General features: G+C 44.1%; 1 long non-coding RNA gene across 19 annotated transcripts in view; it reads left to right on the top strand.

Annotated features, from left to right (window-relative positions):
• The first annotated feature begins 5,495 nt into the window (after positions 1-5,495).
• LOC125756940 (uncharacterized) overlaps positions 5,496-10,037 on the top strand; it is a 16,259-nt gene continuing 11,717 nt past the window's right edge. For 2 of the 19 annotated variants that reach the window (XR_007414908.1, XR_007414944.1), the window contains exon 1: positions 8,997-9,194. This is a non-coding gene — a long non-coding RNA (uncharacterized LOC125756940). The other 17 variants (XR_007414910.1, XR_007414915.1, XR_007414904.1 and 14 more) reach the window with 17 other exon arrangements.

Raw genomic sequence — 10,037 nt, 5'->3', positions numbered from 1 at the left:
TGAACTTCCGCTTTTTCGTTGGAGGCGGCATCTTCGCAGGCAGCGAAATCGGACGAAGCAATCGCAACACACAGTTCACGCGTTGCACCAAGCGACTAAGAAAACGCTCCACAAATGGCTCCACCCACGCGACCATGTGCGCGCAAAGCCGACAAAGCTAAGCACAGAGTCAAGCCAACCAACGAAACCCCATGAGGAATGTGGATTTGGCTACGTAGTCCGCAAGAACGAGCGGGTGTTTCGGCAAGTCATCATCATCATCATCATTGTCGCCAGCTTTTTTTTTTTGTAAACAGTGATAGCGGCTGCTTCTTAAGTGTGCTGTAGCGATAGTTCTGCGAAATTTAAGTGTAGCATGAATGCATTTCAGCAGTTTTTGATTGTAGTTAATGTTGCGAGAGTAGAAAATTTGCGCACTGGTACTTCAAAAATTTCGTTAATGAGGGACTGCAGTAGGAATATCTTTCGTAGTCTCGAGTTACGAAATGCATTGACTCATATGGGCGTTCGCCGGTGCTCCGAAAATATTTCGTTGCGGTGAGAATTTCGTTCCCTTGGGATTTCGTTATCGCGGGTTTCGACTGTACTTTTCTTTCAGGAATTAGTTTCGGCTAACCGTTGTTCTTTATTCGTAAGAGAAGCTTGTAACAAAAGAGGCTACTCTTATCATTTGTACTTGTTGACAATAGTAGCGGCCCCAGCCTGTGGTATCCTCATGGAAGCGCATGTTTCAACAAGCATTCATAAGACCCTTGTTTTCTCATATCAATACGTTGTATTGTTGGCACTGCATTCGGCACCTCGCTATGGTTTCGTTTTTCAGCTTTCATTTCGATAGCTCCTATCCTTTCTTCTCTAAAGGTGTTTATTCGACGACACTGGGCGACAATGCGCATTGGCGACAGTAAAAGCGGCGCATGGACTCCCAGCACGAGCGGCGTACTTTTAGACGGGAGAAAACGACCCACTAGAAGGCGAGGACGACCCATTGCAGAGTCTTCGCTACAATTACCCTGTGTACGAAAAGGGAGCCACCCGGCGACCTAACAGCTTGTCACTATGAGCGGGTCATGGTAGGTCTTGCTGCGCTCTATGGTGACACTGTCGCGCCCTCGACAGCGCATGTTCGAAGATTGTTCAATGGGTTCGATCAGGTAGTTGACCGGAAATGTGCGTTCGACGAACACGGTAGGGGCCTTCGCATTTGGGCAGTAGTTGTCGCGTTGCAGCCGCCGCGTCGGGGCGGACGTGCAGAAGAAAGAACACAACAGGCAGGGGTTCAAGACCCAAACCAAAAGAAAGCCCCGCGTATATTAAATAATTTCTTTGCGAACTTCCGCCACTTTGGACATATCTATCTATCTATCTATCTATCTATCTATCTATCTATCTATCTATCTATCTATCTATCTATCTATCTATCTATCTATCTATCTATCTATCTATCTATCTATCTATCTAGCCGGTTGCGTCTGGGCGCTCTCCTGGTCGTCTCCATAACTTGTAATATACCAAAATTGGCATAGCATGGGATCAAATCGAATCAAATCATTTTATTTCCCAGAAAGAAACAGGTTCTGGAGAGGTTCACTGGCTAAAAGCTGCCTATGGACAGCTAGACGAGGCCAGTGAACCCTATACAATGCAGTTGGGACAATGACAAAGATATGTAACAACGATAAATTCACCATAAGCTAACATTACAATACCAAATACGGTGAAGAAAAAAAAAGAAAAATATATATATATATATATATATATATATATATATATATATATATATATATATATATATATATACATATATACATTACTACAAAAACATCCCGATACCAAACATAGCACAGAAGATAGTTACATAGACGCGAGCAAAAACAAAAAACAAAAAAAAAACGCCAGGCCTGCGCTGAAACCGCAGCACAGTCACAGCGAAAGCTGGAAGAGCGGCGTTTCTAGAGCCCGTTAAGCTCTCTTGGGGCTACAATACAACTACACTAGAAAGGTACCCACTACGTCATAAATCATATTTTTGTGAAGTTTGGAAGCACCTACTAAGCCATTATTCGTCATTCTGCGGAGACGCGAGGCACCAGCTACACGTCTGCAATGCATTATGTGCACTTTGTTGACGCGACGACTGATGACGATGAAGAATTATGGCTCAGTCCTTTGTAATGGGTTGGAATCTTTAGACGGCCCACCAGTTATGTTTTTGCAATGGGTGACGCCCGGTCGCTATTTCCCTCCCCCGTCATGCTGTATAACATATGTTGACGTCGGAGAGAGACGGGGGGGGCGAAGAAATTTACTGAGACCCCGAGGAAATGGATCATACGCTTATGGGCTTCCTTGGCAACCAATACAAGGGCACTTGCGAGGAACCCACTACGCTATAAATCATTGTAATTTTTGAGAAGTAGGGCAGCAGGCACTGTGCCATTTTTCGTCATTCTACGGAGAGCGTTGGTACCTGCTAAACGCATGTAAGGCATTATGCGCACTTTGTTGATGCTGTGCCTGATGACGATGAATAATTATGGCAGAGCCCTTTGTAATGGGTTGGAAGCATTCAACAATTTACTCGTTGCGCAATTTGCATTGTGTGACGCCTGGTTACAGAATTCGCGTTGTGCGACGCTTCGTGCTTATTTTACTCTTCTACCACGCTATATTGCATATGCTAATGTGGTTCCTTCCCGACATGAAGCCTGTATAGGACCATTTTGCAAAGCAGTTTCAAGCACCGGCATGGCTCAGAGGTTGAATACTGGGCTCCCACGCTGAGGGCCCAGGTTCGAACCTCGTTCCATCCTGGAACTTTTTTCTTATTTCGTTTTTCTTTCTTATTTCGAGCGACACTGGTTACGGACACCGGCGGCGGCGGCGGCGGACAACTACGGCGCCAAAAACGGCCGGTGAAATGATCTCATAACAGCTTTCGCTGTAAAATACAAAGGAAAAACCCAACAACCATAACACCACTATCGACAAAAAAAAATTTTAAAAATAATCACGAAATATCAGGGAAGAAATATATAGAAAATTGCTCCTTGTATATGACCTGCATCATACAATGTACATCAGATGTCAGACAAAGAAAATTACGCAGACGCTGTTATTGCTATATGTTTTCCATCATATAACCTACTCGGTACAATATGGATGCACACACTGAAAGAAAAATGAAATCGTACAAGAACAACCCATTTCACAACGTCAAAACTTTAGCCTATATTTACAAAAAAGGATCGCACTTCTTTTAATGAGAAGCTGTTTACGTGACTGTATTTATTGAAAATGGTTGGTAGATTGTATTGCAATGTTTGTGATTTGTAATTATTTCGAAACCTCGGAACAAACCAAACGTCACTGTTTCTTGTTCTTAACAAAACGTTTTTTGCAGTTAGACATGCGGTATTTTTAATGAATTGTTTAAACGAAATGGAAGAGAAATAGTAGGATCGCAGAATGCGAAAGGTATACATATATTCAACTTTAATAATACCGTAGTCCCGACACACGAGTTGCGTTGATGACAAATAATCTAAATTAGCTACATGTCTAATAACCTTTTTCTGTAGGATCTGAAGTTTCATTATGTTAGTTTTTGTCCTGGTTGCCCACACCAAACTGCAGTAATTTATCTGCGAAAGAAAAAGAGCATGGTATATTTGCAATTCCACTTTTGCGGGTAAGATATGTCTGCCACGAGCCAGGACACCGACTACACTAGAGGCTTTTTTGCAGATATCAACGACGTGTTGGTTCCAGCTGAGGTTTGATGAAAACGTAACACCAAGAATTTTATGGTCATCTACAAAAAAAATGTCTTCACCTGCGTAAGCTCACGCTTGTGTTGATGAAAATATTTTGTTGTTTTGCTCGGAATACGATGGCTTTTGTTTTCAGTGGAATAATTTTCAATAATTTTTTGGTAGACCACAACAAAACCTTGTTCAATAACTCATTGCACCGAATAATTAACTCGTTTGCGTCAGGGCCTGAAAAAAGTAGGTTCGTGTCATCAGCATATATGACAAAGCTCATACTGGCATCAATATCCACGATGTCATTGATGTAAGCACTAAACAATAGCGGTCCCAGTACGCTTCCATGGGGCACACCATTTAAGACAGGTAAATAAGATGAGGCATGAGTGCTTAATTGAACGCATTGCTGTCTGTTTTGCAAGTATGACTTTATCAATTGAAGTGACGTGCCGCGGATTCCGTATGATTCTAGCTTAAGCAGTAAAATGTTAAGATCAATGCAATCAAAAGTCTTGCTGAAATCAAGAAAAACTGCTAACGTGAAAAGATTTCGTTCAAAATTTTGCAGTATAATTTCCTTAAGTGTTAATAGGGCTGTCTCCGTTGACCTTCCTTTTCTAAAACCAAACTGAAAGTCAGTGACGGGATTCCAATATGTCGTCCACGGCAAGCGGCTTCATTGCAGGTATGGCGGCGTGGGCACGTATAACACGGCGATGCGGAACTGCTTCGTAGGCCGCATCCCACTTCACCGGCCGCCAGACACCGAACACACACGAACAAGCAGCGGAATTGGCGAGGTCTGCGTTGCGCACATAAATCACAACAACAAAGACATTGCGCTCGCCGCCACCTACGTGAGAACTGTCAAGAACTCGTTTTACACATGCGCAATGTCGTGAAACGTGCGTGCGTTCTCCATCATAACGGACAAGTATAAGCACTACATATTGGCTTTCCGCATCTGATGTTAGTAATACCTATGTTGGTATTGGCATCGTTACGCAACTGTAAACAACTGGTCGTATAACACACGTGCGACTCTTCAACACATGTGTGTGCACATACGATTTGCGTCTATCTTTAGCGTCATTTCATAACGTATCGCTCATTGCAAAAAATTACACCACAGTCACCTTCACGCCGCATGCTTCGCATTACATCGATTCTCATGATACGGGAGATTTGCCGCATTTTTGTCTGCCCTGCTTTTTTAGCATCAGTGGGCGCAGCAGTCCCTGCCTAGTTCAGACGCCGCAGCCGTCGTGAAATGCCGGCGTCGCTCGGTCGGAGTCATCGATGCAGTCCGATACGCTTTCTCCGAAATGCTCGTTGCTTTCGATGCAAAGCCACATCTTCCTTCTTTCTTTTTTTAGTCAGTGGACTATATCACAGCTATTCAATACACAAGTGCAAGAAGAGCCGCACTGAACATAAAATATGGCACTTCACGCACCGAATACCCTACAACCACACGCGAATAGCGACACCAAAACATTTTACTTGTAGTAACCGCAACGTTGCGGTGCAATCACTCTTCTTTCCGAGCGTATCGCGTAATAACTTAGTTCTTCCGCTGTATACGAAACAGTTTGTCTGTCATCAGCGACACTTGAACCAGCAGGAAAAGTGGCGCAATGGCCAAATACAGAAAGAGAAGCGTTTGCAGGAACTAGAGGTAAAGTGGCGCAAGGTGCAAAGAGAGAAAAACAAGAATTGCAGGAACTAGAGGAAAAGTGGCGCAATGGCCAAATACAGAAAGAGAAGCGTTTGCAGGAACAAGAGGTAAAGTGGCGCAAGGTGCAAAGAAGAGAAAACAAGAATTGCAGGAACTAGAGGAAAAGTGGCGCAATGGCCAATACAGAAAGAGAAGCGTTTGCAGGAACTAGAGGTAAAGTGGCGCCAAGGTGCAAAGAGAGAAAAACAAGAATTGCAGGAACTAGAGGAAAAGTGGCGCAATGGCCAAATACAGAAAGAGAAGCGTTTGCAGGAACTAGAGGTAAAGTGGCGCAAGGTGCAAAGAGAGAAAAACAAGAATTGCAGGAACTAGAGGAAAAGTGGCGCAATGGCCAAATACAGAAAGAGAAGCGTTTTGCAGGAACTAGAGGTAAAGTGGCGCAAGGTGCAAAGAGAGAAAAACAAGAATTGCAGGAACTAGAGGAAAAGTGGCGCAATGGCCAAATACAGAAAGAGAAGCGTTTGCAGGAACTAGAGGTAAAGTGGCGCAAGGTGCAAAGAGAGAAAAACAAGAATTGCAGGAACTAGAGGAAAAGTGGCGCAATGGCCAAATACAGAAAGAGAAGCGTTTGCAGGAACTAGAGGTAAAGTGGCGCAAGGTGCAAAGAGAGAAAAACAAGAATTGCAGGAACTAGAGGAAAAGTGGCGCAATGGCCAAATACAGAAAGAGAAGCGTTTGCAGGAACTAGAGGTAAAGTGGCGCAAGGTGCAAAGAGAGAAAAACAAGAATTGCAGGAACTAGAGGAAAAGTGGCGCAATGGCCAAATACAGAAAGAGAAGCGTTTGCAGGTACTAGAGGTAAAGTGGCGCAAGGTGCAATGAGAGAAAAACAAGAATTGCAGGAACTAGAGGAAAAGTGGCGCAATGGCCAAATACAGAAAGAGAAGCGTTTGCAGGAACTAGAGGTAAAGTGGCGCAAGGTGCAAAGAGAGAAAAACAAGAATTGCAGGAACTAGAGGAAAAGTGGCGCAATGGCCAAATACAGAAAGAGAAGCGTTTACAGGAACTAGAGGTAAAGTGGCGCAAGGTGCAAAGAGAGAAAAACAAGAATTGCAGGAACTAGAGGAAAAGTGGCGCAATGGCCAAATACAGCAAGAGAAGCGTTTGCAGGAACTAGAGGTAAAGTGGCGCAAGGTGCAAAGAGAGAAAAACAAGAATTGCAGGAACTAGAGGAAAAGTGGCGCAATGGCCAAATACAGAAAGAGAAGCGTTTGCAGGAACAAGAGGTAAAGTGGCGCAAGGTGCAAAGAGAGAAAAACAAGAATTGCAGGAACTAGAGGAAAAGTGGCGCAATGGCCAAATACAGAAAGAGAAGCGTTTGCAGGAACTAGAGGTAAAGTGGCGCAAGGTGCAAAGAGAGAAAAACAAGAATTGCAGGAACTAGAGGAAAAGTGGCGCAATGGCCAAATACAGAAAGAGAAGCGTTTGCAGGAACTAGAGGTAAAGTGGCGCAAGGTGCAAAGAGAGAAAAACAAGGATTGCAGGAACTAGAGGAAAAGTGGCGCAATGGCCAAATACAGAAAGAGAAGCGTTTGCAGGAACTAGAGGTAAAGTGGCGCAAGGTGCAAAGAGAGAAAAACAAGAATTGCAGGAACTAGAGGAAAAGTGGCGCAATGGCCAAATACAGAAAGAGAAGCGTTTGCAGGTACTAGAGGTAAAGTGGCGGAAGGTGCAAAGAGAGAAAAACAAGAATTGCAGGAACTAGAGGAAAAGTGGCGCAATGGCCAAATACAGAAAGAGAAGCGTTTGCAGGAACTAGAGGTAAAGTGGCGCAAGGTGCAAAGAGAGAAAAACAAGAATTGCAGGAACTAGAGGAAAAGTGGCGCAATGGCCAAATACAGAAAGAGAAGCGTTTGCAGGAACTAGAGGTAAAGTGGCGCAAGGTGGAAAGAGAGAAAAACAAGGATTGCAGGAACTAGAGGAAAAGTGGCGCAATGGCCAAATACAGAAAGAGAAGCGTTTGCAGGTACTAGAGGTAAAGTGGCGGAAGGTGCAAAGAGAGAAAAACAAGAATTGCAGGAACTAGAGGAAAAGTGGCGCAATGGCCAAATACAGAAAGAGAAGCGTTTGCAGGAACTAGAGGTAAAGTGGCGCAAGGTGCAAAGAGAGAAAAACAAGAATTGCAGGAACTAGAGGAAAAGTGGCGCAATGGCCAAATACAGAAAGAGAAGCGTTTGCAGGTACTAGAGGTAAAGTGGCGGAAGGTGCAAAGAGAGAAAAACAAGAATTGCAGGAACTAGAGGAAAAGTGGCGCAATGGCCAAATACAGAAAGAGAAGCGTTTGCAGGTACTAGAGGTAAAGTGGCGGAAGGTGCAAAGAGAGAAAAACAAGAATTGCAGGAACTAGAGGAAAAGTGGCGCAATGGCCAAATACAGAAAGAGAAGCGTTTGCAGGAACTAGAGGTAAAGTGGCGCAAGGTGCAAAGAGAGAAAAACAAGGATTGCAGGAACTAGAGGAAAAGTGGCGCAATGGCCAAATACAGAAAGAGAAGCGTTTGCCAGGGAACTAGAGGTAAAGTGGCGCAAGGTGCAAAGAGAGAAAAACAAGAATTGCAGAACTAGAGGAAAAGTGGCGCAATGGCCAAATACAGAAAGAGAAGCGTTTGCAGGAACTAGAGGTAAAGTGGCGCAAGGTGCAAAGAGAGAAAAACAAGAATTGCAGGAACTAGAGGAAAAGTGGCGCAATGGCCAAATACAGAAAGAGAAGCGTTTTGCAGGAACTAGAGGTAAAGTGGCGCAAGGTGCAAAGAGAGAAAAAACAAGAATTGCAGGAACTAGAGGAAAAGTGGCGCAATGGCCAAATACAGGAAAGAGAAGCGTTTTGCAGGAACTAGAGGTAAAGTGTGCGCAAGGTGCAAAGAGAGAAAAACAAGGATTGCAGGAACTAGAGGAAAAGTGGCGCAATGGCCAAATACAGAAAGAGAAGCGTTTGCAGAACTAGAGGTAAAGTGGCGCAAGGTGCAAAGAGAGAAAAAACAAGAATTGCAGGAACTAGAGGAAAAGTGGCGCAATGGCCAAATACAGAAAGAGAAGCGTTTGCAGGTACTAGAGGTAAAGTGGCGCAAGGTGCAAAGAGGAGAAAAAACAAGAATTGCAGGAACTAGAGGAAAAGTGGCGCAATGGCCAAATACAGAAAGAGAAGCGTTTGCAGGACTAGAGGTAAAGTGGCGCAAGGTGCAAAGAGAGAAAAAACAAGAATTGCAGGAACTAGAGGAAAAGTGGCGCAATGGCCAAATACAGAAAGAGAGCGTTTTGCAGGAACTAGAGGTAAGTGGCGCAAGGTGCAAGAGAGAAAAACAAGAATTGCAGGAACTAGAGGAAAAGTGGCGCAATGGCCAAATACAGAAAGAGAAGCGTTTGCAGGAACTAGGGTAAAGTGGCGCAAGGTGCAAAGAGAGAAAAACAAGAATTGCAGGAACTAGAGGAAAGTGGCGCAATGGCCAAATACAGAAAGAGAAGCGTTTGCAGGTACTAGAGGTAAGTGCGCAAGGTGCAAAGAGGGAAAATAAGAATTGCAGGAACTACACAAAAGTGGCGCACAGGCCAAATACAGAAAGAGAAGCGTTTGCAGGTACTAGAGGTAAAGTGGCGCAAGGTGCAAAGAGAGAAAAATAAGAATTGCAGGAACTAGAGGAAAAGTGGCGCAATGGCCAAATACAGAAAGAGAAGCGTTTGCAGGAACTAGAGGTAAAGTGGCGCAAGGTGCAAAGAGAGAAAAACAAGAATTGCAGGAACTAGAGGAAAAGTGGCGCAATGGCCAAATACAGAAAGAGAAGCGTTTGCAGGAACTAGAGGTAAAGTGGCGCAAGGTGCAAAGAGAGAAAAACAAGAATTGCAGGAACTAGAGGTAAAGTGGCGCAAGGTGCAAAGAGAGAAAAACAAGAATTGCAGGAACTAGAGGAAAAATGGCGCAAGGTGCAAAGAAGAAAAATAAGCGCTTGCAAGAACTAGAGGAAGAGTGCAGCAAGAATCAAATACAGAAAGAGAAGCGTTTGCAGGAACTAGAGGTAAAGTGGCGCAAGGTGCAAAGAGAGAAAAAACAAGAATTGCAGGAACTAGAGGTAAAGTGGCGCAAGGTGCAAAGAGAAAAAACAAGAATTGCAGGAACTAGAGGAAAATGGCGCAAGGTGCAAGAAGAAAATAAGCGCTTGCAAGAACTAGAGGAAGAGTGCAGCAAGAATCAATACAGAGAGAAGCGTTTGCAGGACTAGAGGTAAGTGGCGCAAGGTGCAAAGAGAGAAAAATAAGAATTGCAGGAACTAGATGAAAAGTGGCGCACAGGCCAAATACAGAAAAAGAGAAGCGTTTGCAGGAACTAGAGGTAAAGTGGCGCAAGGTGCAAGAGAGGGAAAAAACAAGAATTGCAGGACTAGAGGAAAAGTGGCGCAAGGTGCAAGGAGAGAAAATCAGAATTGCAGGAACTAGAGGAAAAAGTGGCGCACAGGTGCAAATACAGAAAGAGACAGCGTTGCAGGAATAGAGGTAAAGTGCGCAGCAAGGTGCAAAGAGAGAAAAACAAGAATTGCAGGA

The sequence above is a fragment of the Rhipicephalus sanguineus genome, chromosome 1 (assembly GCF_013339695.2).
Source record: "Rhipicephalus sanguineus isolate Rsan-2018 chromosome 1, BIME_Rsan_1.4, whole genome shotgun sequence".
Classification (NCBI taxonomy): Eukaryota; Metazoa; Arthropoda; class Arachnida; order Ixodida; family Ixodidae; genus Rhipicephalus; species Rhipicephalus sanguineus.
The sequence above is the reverse complement of the archived record's forward strand: the minus strand, read 5'-3'. Positions and strand labels throughout refer to the sequence as shown.